Source organism: Sander vitreus, chromosome 23 (genome assembly GCF_031162955.1).
Source record: "Sander vitreus isolate 19-12246 chromosome 23, sanVit1, whole genome shotgun sequence".
In the NCBI taxonomy this organism is placed as follows: Eukaryota; Metazoa; Chordata; class Actinopteri; order Perciformes; family Percidae; genus Sander; species Sander vitreus.
In genome coordinates this window covers 21,179,882-21,191,827 of record NC_135877.1, presented here as the reverse complement: position 1 = coordinate 21,191,827, position 11,946 = coordinate 21,179,882, and positions in this window count along the sequence as shown.

Sequence of the window (11,946 nt, the reverse complement as noted above, 5' to 3'; positions counted from 1 at the left end):
AAATTGCTACGTTTACTGTGAATGAGATCTTTTACTTAAGTAAAAAGTAGTTTATATATACACTGTTACAAGTAAAAGTCCTGCATTCAAAATGTTATGCTATGTTACAAATACAAAAGTATCATCAGCAACATGTACTTCAAGTGTGAAAAGTAAAAGTACTCATTATGCAAAGTGGCTCCTTTATTATAGAATATTTTATTATTCTGTTTTCATCACTAACAAATACATGTACACTTTCTCTTCTCTGCTTCTCTTCATAGTCGTCAGATTCATCTACCAACCCTGATAGAACTGGCTCAGGTTTGCCTTGCACCAGCTCTTAGTTATACTGCTATAGTTTTAGACTGCCGGGGGACTTCACTTCAATTTTCAATTTATTTATAAAAGGGACAATGTGCAATTAAAACATAAATGTGACCATTTGATGCATTGCACCAGAGTTAAGTTACATCTGCAGTCCCTCGAAAAACACAAATACAACATTTTAAAAATTGAAACATCACTTAATGAGTTAAAAAAAAAAACATGTAACAAATAACAATATTTTACATTTCATAAAACACACACACACACACACACACACACACACACACACACACACACACACACACACACACGTTCGAGAGATAAGTAAGACCAACAGACAAGCAAGACCAACTTCCTTTGACACACTGAGCTCCTCTCTCCTCTCTCTTTCCATCTGTGTGCATCCATGTCCTAGAAATGCTTGTTACTAACCTCGCTCTGGGGAGCTTATTCCCCCGGAGTCCTTAAGTTTTCTCGCCTCGCAGTTTTACTTGGATTAGGGTGGCACCTAAATCATTGTTGCAGCTGTGGTCTGTGCCAAATAAACACAGAGATGATTTAAAAATGGACAAGCAGATACACTCAAATCAAGCTTTTTCTTATCTAATGTCAAGCTCTTTTTATGTTTTAGTAATATAGAAAGGGTTATGCATGCTTTTGTCTCGACCCGACTTAACCACTGTAATGCCCTTGATGTTGGCCTGCATTTACACTGCCTGCGTCAGCCGTCAGCCGGTGCCGCGAAAACGCAGGTCTTTCCATTCATTTTGAACATCGGTAGTGTGTTTAGGCTGCGGCGGTGGGTGCCGCAGGGGGGGGGGACCAGAAGAAATGCAGCGGGCTGTGGCGAAAAGTTGAGACCGACTTCAACTTTTGGAGAAACGCAACCCGACGTCACGCTGCGGTGGCCAATCATGTAACCGGCGATCAGACTTGTCAGTGTGTTTTGAGGCGGTGTGAAGAGTCCCGTAACATCACTGCCTCTATCGCTGCCCCAAGAAAGTTTTACAACACCAAACACGAGCACTGAACTGCCCAGGAGTTTGTGGAACAGCTGACTGTTTCCTCAGTCGCTCCGTCTCACTTGCCTTCAAGTGTGAAAAACATTGAGATCCATAAACAATCTGAGAACAGTAATTGTGCTACATTGGGGGGTTTAAATAACACAACAGGACATCACACAAATGGGTGGTTTAAGTGACAATCCCACACCGCCGCACCACCCTGCGGCGATCGCCAGATCCCCTTTTGCTGATGTGAATGCGCCCTAAACCAGGCCTCCCTCTCACGCTGGCCCAGAACACTGCAGCACGTCTTTTAAAAGGGAACTATGCAGTTTTTTTTAGCTTAATTTACCTTAACTGAACAGCTTCGGAGTCATCGGAATAGTTATATGACTTTTTCGAGTTGAATGGTGGTCGTCTCGCTTCCTCCTAGCGCCTGTGAGAAGAAAAACCACCCTTGCAACTTTTGGCTGGCGAGCCAGAGAAAGAGGAAACAACAGACTGACTGAGCGAGTATTTACACAGTGTTGCCAAATATCTATTCCGAAGCTGTAGGGGGAGCTCTATAGAGAAACCTGCAAGCAAACAGCAAAGAAATTGCCAAAACTGCATAGCGCCCCTTTAACAGGAACACGCCAAGCCCCCAGGAAGAGTGCCATGTCTAAAAGCCGCCATGGGCTTAGCGGATAACGGTGGTACCGCACCCCATGGCCCAGAAAGACTTTTCACATAGACTTCACATGGCGAAAGAAACGTCTATATTTCAGCGGATCATTTGTTTCGGGGTATATCAACTTACCAGCCCGAACACTGAAAGGGTCCTTGTTTAAAACGTCACGTTTTTAACATTCACTAGTAGCGAATCCAGAATTATTAAATTAGGCATGATGAACGCACATAATGGACGCGAGCAGAGCCGCGGGACTGTGCCCGCCTGCTCACATGACTGTTCTCCCGAGGTCATGTAGCTAGCTGTAATAATGGATATAGCTAATGGCTGTAATTCACCATGTGTTCTATTAATACGTCCATGGTATTATCTTATGAAGTTATGATACATCCGAGGGATGTATGTATGCTGTAAAGCCTGTTAGCTACGTGGCTGTAACGTCATTAGCATTTCCCAAACTGGCGGGCTATCGACCTGCTAGCTAGTTGCTAACATCAGGGGTAGCTAGCATGGCTGTATTAAGATCTATAGCTACATAGCTAGCTATATGCCTACATAACGTTACTACAGACATAGTGATTATATCGCCTATATCTCTCTTATGATACATCCGAGGGCTGTATGCTGTAAAGCTTGTAACGTGGATGAAGGATGAAGCCATGGATGAGCTTTGTTCACGAAACTGCAGTGCTAGCTAGCTAGCTAGCACAACATAATTAATACATCTATCGTTTATTTAGCTAAGCATGTAAACGATCGGGAACAACGAAAACACAATGTTTAACGTTAGTGAATATTTTAGACAATGGAAACGGCGAGTTCATGAGTTCGCCACTTGTAAGAGACACGAGAGATAAGTTCATGAACGAGCACGTTGCTAAGACAACACAAACAAATTGTTGCTAGTGCGCGTGTCCATCGTGACGTTATGGGCCAACAATGCGGAAGATCCGAGCTCCATGTTTGCTTTATGCGCTTTTGAGCACTCTCATTGGAATGTACGGAGCTTCCCGCCGAACACTGTATCCAGTTCTCTTAATACATCCATGGAACACGCAGGCGAGAGCACATTTCCCCCGTACTGGCCTCCTACCACTGGCTCCCCGTACGTTTTAGAATTGATTTTAAGATTTTATCGTTTACGTACAAATCACTAAATGGGCTCGCTCCAACCTATCTCTCCGACCTTTTACAACCTTACATCCCCCCGAGGTTGACCAGTTGCTCCTTGTGGTCCCAAAATCAAGGCTAAGGACAGAGGAGACCTCACCTTTACAGTTGTAGCCCCAAAACTCAGAAAGGAGTTGCCTCTACATGTTAGTCAGGCCCCTACATTGCCTGTTTTTAAATCCCGTCTTTATTCTCAGGCTTTTAACACACTAGGATAGTTGCCTTTTGTATATTATTGTCTTTTTGTCTTTAAACTGGTCTTTGTAGTTCTATGTTTTTGTTATCTTTGATTGTACAGCACTTTGGTCAACTGTTTTTAAATGTGCTTAATAAATACATTTGGATTGGATATATAAGCCCCTTGTTTTTTTATGTAAAACATTTTTACGACATTAAAGTGCCCATATTATGGAAAAATCACTTTAAAAAAAAAAAATAGGCTAACGATTGCGTCATAACCACGTGACTTACTGTCGCATAGTAGAGGAATTACCGTATAGTACAGGAGAAGCTCACAGGCAGTTTCGACTTACATTAGCTGTTTAAGTTTAATTACTAATGTTAACTAGCATTTTAGTTAGCAATAATTAGCCTGTGTCTATGTTATCTCCTTGCATATACCTACGCTCTCCGTCTCTGCTAGATTGGGAATGATTGAGATTTCTCTTGGCACAGCTACCAGAAGACTTCCAACTTTCAGACAGGTTGCTCACGTCACATCTACGTTATCTCTCAGTTGGAGGGTGCTCAGTAACGCTCAGCGCTCACCGGAAAAGTGCTTCTAATATCCTTCACTGGTCTCCGTCCAGAGCAACGGGATCTGTTGGTCCATGATATACTGTCTATGGCTACAACACACACGAGTTCACCCTAATCTACAAAATAAATTGTATAGAACTACTTTCATGTCCCTGTTCTGCAGGTATTCCACACAAAGTTGGAAGTTTAGAAGAAGTCTCCCAGCTAATCGTGCCTTGTACTGACCAAAGTTGTAGAAACAAACAGCTAGCTGATGTGATCCTTACCTAGGTACTGAGCATGTGCGACTGACAACAAAGATGTTACAGCAGTGCGATGTCTCACTCTGTAGCTAAAACAGAGACCTGAACACAGGGTGAAAAGAGGAGCTGCAGCAATGTGCAGTACAACAAAAATATGGTGTTTTTTGACAATTAAACCATGTAAACCTATCCTGGTACAACCTCAAATTACAATTATGAACCTGAAAATGAGCATAATATGAGCACTTTAAAAATACATTACATTTACGTCAAAACAACTGTAGTGCAGTAAAACGTCTTCCTCTGACATGTATTGGACTAGCAGCGTCAAGTAGCATTAAATGAAAAGACTCAAGTAACTCAAAATATCAGTTAAGTGAAGTACTTGAGTATATTCCATCACTGACTGTACATACAACACTTTCAATCTTTGCCAGAAAGCGAGTAGCACCATCTTTAAACCATCAACCCTGCCTGCATCCTTATATGTTGTGCACATGAGTAAAGCTGTAAATGTTCATCTAAAAACATGCCACAGGGATGTGCCCCACAGTTCCATAAAGTAAGATATATGAGAGGTGTTCCTTTAAAAGAATGCAATAAGAGTTATATATTGCCAAGATGAGTTAAAAAAGGCTCGTGTAACAAGGTTTTTTTTTTTTTTTACTCTAGCACTGAAACAGTGCTGTGGAGAAAGGTCTGGCTACACCTGAGCTGTGTTGGAAACCGTTCCCTATCATGGGAATAGTGCACTATGTAGTGTGTTCGCCATTTGGTAGTGGTGTTCAAATTCTCCGCGGTAAATTTCATTCACTATATAGTCCACTCTAAAATACCCACAATGCACAGCTAATTTGAGTGTACATACGATGGTATCCTACATTTTACTCCCGTATCCCACAATGCAATGCAGCCGTGTTTTCCCCCCGAGGAGAAGAAGAAACAATAGGACCCGCGAAAACTGAAAAGGAAAAATGGAGCGGGCTTTCGTTTCTAAACAGAGGAAATGTAACATGCAACACAATCAATGCAACCTGTTACTGAACTCTGTTTGTTTCAGGGACGTATCTGAAGTATCTTAGTTTCAGTTTGTTTACATGATGCTGGGCGCGCCCGCCTCCGTCACACAAATGACCGGCGCATCTACTGACGCAACAATGTTTTCAGTGAGTGTCCGAAATCTCGTTTGCTCGTTCCCTATATAGTTCACTATTTAATAAACACTATATAGGTAATAGTCAGTGAGTGAATGAGGGAACGGTTTTGAACACAGCTCTAGTCTATATCCTTCCTATCATTTCCGATAGTGCTGTCAGTTAAACGCGTTATTAACGGAGTTAACGCAAACCCATTTTAACGGCGTCAATTTTTTTATCGCGAGATTAACGTTCTTTTTGGCCTAGCAAACTTTGTAGTTTTTTTTTTCACATGCTGTTGCAACAACTAGTAACGTTAGAAAAACTACAACACCACACCGGATCTAGCTAGACCGGAAACAAAACAACAGGCACGCTGCACACCATGCGCACACACTTGTTTGGGCTGGCGAGCCGGCCGAAGAGTAGTAGGCTAACGTTACGTTTTGAGTGGATGGCGAGCGCGAGACGCCGAAATGGATGGCAATACGATTCTGAATGGAAAGTTTACTTTTAAAAAGTTGTCGAGGGGGACAGTAGTTTCACGCATACACAGCCTGTACGACACGGAGAAAGCAGCCCAACTGGAACTGCTGCAAAGTGCTGCAAACGCCGTCTCATTAACTGGTGATCACTGGACGTCGGTGAGTAATCAACATTATTTAGGAGTTACTAAACACTATATTGACTATGTATATCAGCATACGGTTTTAGGACTGTGTTGTTTGTATCAGTTTTTTTTGACTGTTTTTGTCATTTGGGACATTGTCCACCCCCTTTTCTGTCCAGGAGAATTGTTACATTCCTTATTAGAAAAACTTAAAGGTTAAATGTCCTGCTGTGGCATCTGGTTTTTGGACCATTTTGTTTGTACTGTATAAGCAAAGTGTTAATGTTACATCTCAGTTAGGTTAGGTACTTGGAGGAATTGTGCAATAATGACAGATTCACACATTTTTCTTTTGTTTACAGTAAATAAATAATAAACAATTACAAATCTTAAAGTCAAGTTCATAAAGTAACTTTCTTTGCATTTATTTGATTACCAATTAAGATACACTGGTAAGAATGGCTTCCCATTGTTAATATGTACTTAAAAACTGTTCTGAAATGCAAAATAATAGAATTTTATTCATGTGATAAAACATGCGATTAATTGTGATTAACTATAGAAATTTGGCGATTAATCGCGATTAAAAAAAGTAATCGTTTGACAGCCCTAGTTTCCGATTCTTTGAAGGATCCTTCCTCTTTCTTTGTGTCGTAAGTTTAAACTCCGGTGGATTTCTGAGGACTATGGATAACTGCTCCTCAGATCTCTGCAGGGTAAATCCAGACAGCTAGCTAGACTATCTGTCCAATCTGAGTTTTCTGTTGCACGACTAAAACTACTTTTGAACGTACACGTTCCACCAAAACCAAGTTCCTTCCCGAGCCTATTTGGCAGCGGCACCGTGGCTCTGTCCGACGATTGTGATTGGTTTAAAGAAATGCCAATAAACCAGAGGACGTTTTTCTCCAATCCCAGAAGGCTATGTGGAATAGCCAGACCCTCCTCTGCAGCGCTGTGGAGGAAGGTCTACAGACTAGGCTACACCAGACTACTGCAAATCGAAGAAGCAGGAAGAGCACAGGCCTACTCAGTAACAAAAATAATGACTGTGTTCCATTTAGATGTAATTCCGCCATAATAGTTATCGCCGGTACTTTATCTGCTACAACATCGACAAAATGTCCGATGTGTAAAAGGTCAATACAAATCATCAAAGGGGAAACACGGACAGAACCACACGCGATGTTTAATGAGCAACAAATGTCAGCCTCATGTATCTGTCAGTCGGTGGGGAATCCAGTACAAATACGCCAATAAATAGCAATCAGATTCCCATTTATAACAACCTGCAAACTGAACCTTATCTGACAGTAACTATAAACTGTCCATTGGAAAGACGCCCACATAATCTGATCAGACCACGGTGATCCGAGTCGGCTGCATCCTGTGTGGGCGCTAAAAGGGCTTCATTTAGGCTCTCCAGCATCGGCTGCAGTAATTCACTCAAGGTTCTAACTTAAAGGTGCAGATCAGTGACTCACAAACGCGTGTCCAATGAATAGGGCTGCCCAATTATGGAAAAAAAAATAAAAATCATAATCACGACTATTTTGGTCAATATTGAAATCACGATTATTTAACAGATTACTCATTGTCTTTAGAAAGATGCGCATTTATTATAGTTAAAAAAAAAAAAAAAAAACAGTGACACAAATGAACAGTGAAAACACCTTGAACTGTGAAATGTCCCTTAATACAGGGTTTTTCATGCATAGAATTTTTGGCACCCCCCCCCCCCAAAGAGGTTTTAGCCAACCCCAAAGGAAAATCACCAGCACCGAAATAAAAAAACAAAAAAACAATTAAAATGCTCTCTAAATGTGTTGAAGAGCAATTTACCAAACAACAGTTGACTCTCCCAGGGACTTTATTAACCCATTTTGTTGATTGGGGTTTTATTTACTCAAGCATAATACATTTTTAATTATCAAATTGCCAGAAATAACTGGTAAATGCATAGATTTCTGTCACATTAGGTAACACAGGCTCATTGCCTTTACTGTACGTGGACCAATCATGCTTACTAGGGCTGTACGATTCAGAAAATGTCACGACTCCATTCAGTGTCGATTTTCAAAAACAATTCTCCATTAAGAAAACGATTCACAGTATGTAAATGTAGTTACTTTACTTTGTATATATCTTATACATCCATGTGGATTTTTTATTTAGTTTATTCAGTATCTTTTATTGTCCATATTATTCATGTGGATTTGTTTGTTATTGTATCATCCTGTTTATGATGTATGTTGTGTGTGATGTCTTTAAGCTACTGGGACCTTGAATTTCGCCTTGGGGCTCAATAATCTCTCTCTCTCTCTCTCTCTCTCTCTCTCTCTCTCTCTCTCTCTCTCTGAACACAACACAAAATAAGAGCTTATGTGCAAAATAATGGCTTTTCTCAATTACTGTTTTTGTGATCATTAGGAGACAAAATCGTAAACACGATTTCAATTTTGATTAATTGCACAGCCTTACCCATGAACTCTTCTGCAATACATGGAGAGTTTGTGGCGTAGGTTAGGGGTGCACTGATCCAATATTAAGATTGGATATCGGTCCCGATATTGACAAAATAGCTGGATCGGGGATCCGGTTTTGTTCGTTTTTCCCCCTCTGTCGCACGTGCGTCACATGTTGGAAGAGTTGAGTGTACAAATAAATAAGAATTCAATACATTACATCTATGTTATTTTGTCTTAGTTAGGAAAGTAATGTTTAGTTAGGAAAGTCTGGAGCCTTTACTCTCTTCCACATGGTGGAAGGAAGGTATAAGGTGGACGGTATACAGCGTGTTATTAATTCAACAACGGTATCGGATCGGTATCGGGTATCGACAGATACACAAAGCCCAGGCATCGGTATCGGGACTGAAAAAGTCGGATCGGTGCATCCCTAGTGTAGCTTTAAGAGAAGAATGGTTTGGGTTAATGTGGGAGGGCTGTGGGGCTTCATTCAGCCATAAAAAGGTTGGAAACCACCGGTGTAGAGAGAGAAATCACTTCTCTGTTGCATTCATTTTCTTTAAAGACCCGTCCAGATATTCATCAGAGTTCAAGGCTTTTATATAAACTCTCGGAAAATGGCATGAACACCACACAATCAAATATTTTGCTTTATTTGAAGTTGTGTTTATATTGCCTGACAAAGTTATGCAAGTATATGAATGAATTAGGGAGGATTATGAAATATGAGAAGTTTAAGACTGAATAAAAAAGGAACTTGAGAGGTATAATCATTAAATGAATATGTTTGACCTGTCTAAGATACTGTCTACCACTCCTCCCTCTACTCCCTCACTGCATAAATCACCACAACATGTTCCCTTCATGAAATCCGGGCAGTATATGGACTTTATGTAAGGTTGAACTTTTTAGAGGCGTTAAATTAATAGGCAGGTCATACACAGAAGGCTCATGGAGCGATACAGTGTTCGGCCTGTGACTCCTGCTAACAGAAACAAAAGAGAGTGAGACTGATTTTTTTTTACAACACTACACACAACAACACGGATAGAAGTTGGTGTTTTAAGAGTACAAGACCCTTCACGACCTATCAGAGCAGAAGTGTTAAATGAAATTTCCAGCTAAAGCCATGTTCTGTGCAGAAAAGACTTTAAACGTTATGTGTTCAAAACATAAATCACAATAATACCATCTAAATGTATGAGCAAAAAGCACAAATAAAGTGCAGTACAATGATGGATCACAGGTACTTTAAAAGCAAAAGCTATAAAACCAATAAAAAAAAATCAATACAGGTTCACCCAGGAGTCATGCTACAAAAATACAACAAGTATCATTGTATCATTAAACCCCAAAGGCTACATGATAGAGTATCCACATTACAGCCATTCCTGACTAGAGATAAGGAGAATTGGGTATTAAAAGTTAAAATAGTAAGTAGACATATTGGTTTTAGATGTTTTGAGATATCCAACTGACTTTTGCCTCTCTCCCAGTACAGTTCTAGTTCTAGTGCTGCCCCCAACGACTCATTTTCTAATTTTCCGATTAGTCGTCTAATCTTAACGAAAAAAATCAAGTGAAAAAAAAGTGTTTGTTATTTATTTTATTTTGAACTTAACTGAAGGGCCAAAACATAAAATTTCACTTGTGCCATAAACAATATAAATAACTTAAATGTTACCAAATAAAAAAAATGACATAAATGCAGATATAAATGTAATTTAAAAAAAATTATAAATAATTATCGATTTTCAAATATTGCACCTGTCAATACAGAACAAAATATTCTGTAGCCTATTTTGCTGTCAATACTGCCGACGTTATCTTTGCTGTACTCAAATCAGTATATATTGATGTTTAACATGAAGTATATACTACTGCTTGAGTTTATCAATGGGAAACATACATGTGTACAGACAAGACTAGCAGCAGCAGTCCACCACTGCAGTCCTCACTTTCCTAATTATATGCAGAATTTTGCAACCCGTCCGATCAAAATATTATGTTAAATCACGTCAAAAACAGTGTCTGTAGCTTCCTGCGCAGCGAGCGAGGACGAGCTGTCACAGTCTTCTGCGGTGGACAGCAGCAGACTCGCTGAGGTGGGGTGGCCAACAGCAGCGGGTGGCCCAGCATCAAACGTGCAGAGCGCCGTTCACACACAGCGAGTCTTCTGCGGTGGGGTGGCCCTGCATGCCGGCAAAGACTGGAGCAACTGTGCTGCCCCCCCGAGCCTCTGAAGGGGAAGTCAGTCTCCCCAGGTGAAGTTTAAACACATGTTTAATTTAAAGTTACATTTGTAATAAATGGAATGCGAGTCAGCATCAACAGCGCGTACATCAAATCGCCCCCTCGTGATTTGTAAGAGCATCCAGTGTTACTTAAAACATCTGAAAAATACAGAGTGCAACAAAACGCAGTTAAGAATGATGTTGATAACGGCGCCCTCTAGTGGTTAACCGAGGCAATTGCAGCTCGAAATGACCACACTGTGGGCCACATGAAACTCCGCTGTATAATTATGCTTCTACACAAAAAAAACATGCATACAGCAACTGGTACTTCCTGTAAATTAAAGTATTTCAATGTACTTACAGTATCAGTATGTACTTACTGTTTTCCTATTCTATCTGATGTTTCTGTATATTCCTGCTGCATTAATGTGTATGTCGGACTGCTGTAGATGTGATGATGAGGTTGTACTCATTTGAACTCCTTTATATACTGTTGGGTAGATTAAACTACAACGATGCATCATATTCTATAATATTAGCATATGTTTGTGGCGTCACTTGAAAATTCAAAGTGGCGGAATAAAAATGGTGGGACAACATTTAACGTTACTTTGCTTGAATGCAAAACTCGATAATTACACACATGAGTAATTATCATCGAAGTGTTAATGGTTATTACATATTGACATTTTCGACGGTTAAACACAGGTGATAACGTGAATGGGCGCATACCTGTTATCCTCAGGTCGCTGTGTATGCGCTGTCAGTTTGGGTAAAGTTAGCCATGTTTGCCCAATTTTACCGCGTCGTCTGGCTGCTTTCATGTTTGGTAATCCTCTTCTTATATATTGTCTATGGTCTATGTCCTCTCAGAAAGATGCTGGATGGAGGTCCTGGAAGCCTGTTCTGTACCAACCCGAATCCGAAGAAAACACAAGGGAACAAAATAAAACCGTCTTCTCTGACAAGCTAAAGTTAGCAGTTAGCCCCTTTTGCTCCTGGATAACCCTACACGTTAAAACAAGTTTTTTTTATACCAGAGGTTTGGTTTATAACAATATCCCGCCACTGGTGGGCACCGAGGAGTTTATTCTCAAGTTTTTCTGCTAAAGACAGACTTTTAAATGTGTTCTGTGGAAAATAATCCACATCGTTCACGGTGACCGCAGATACGATCTTCTATAAAACAAATACAAACGTACTAACGGCGGCCAGCAACTAGCCAATGAGGACATCAGTGCTTTGACAAAGAGCCAATCAAATTGCAGCGGTGCAACAGCCAATCAGCTTTGAGCATTCGTATCGCTGTTTTCCCACACTTCGGGCACTTGACCAAAGACT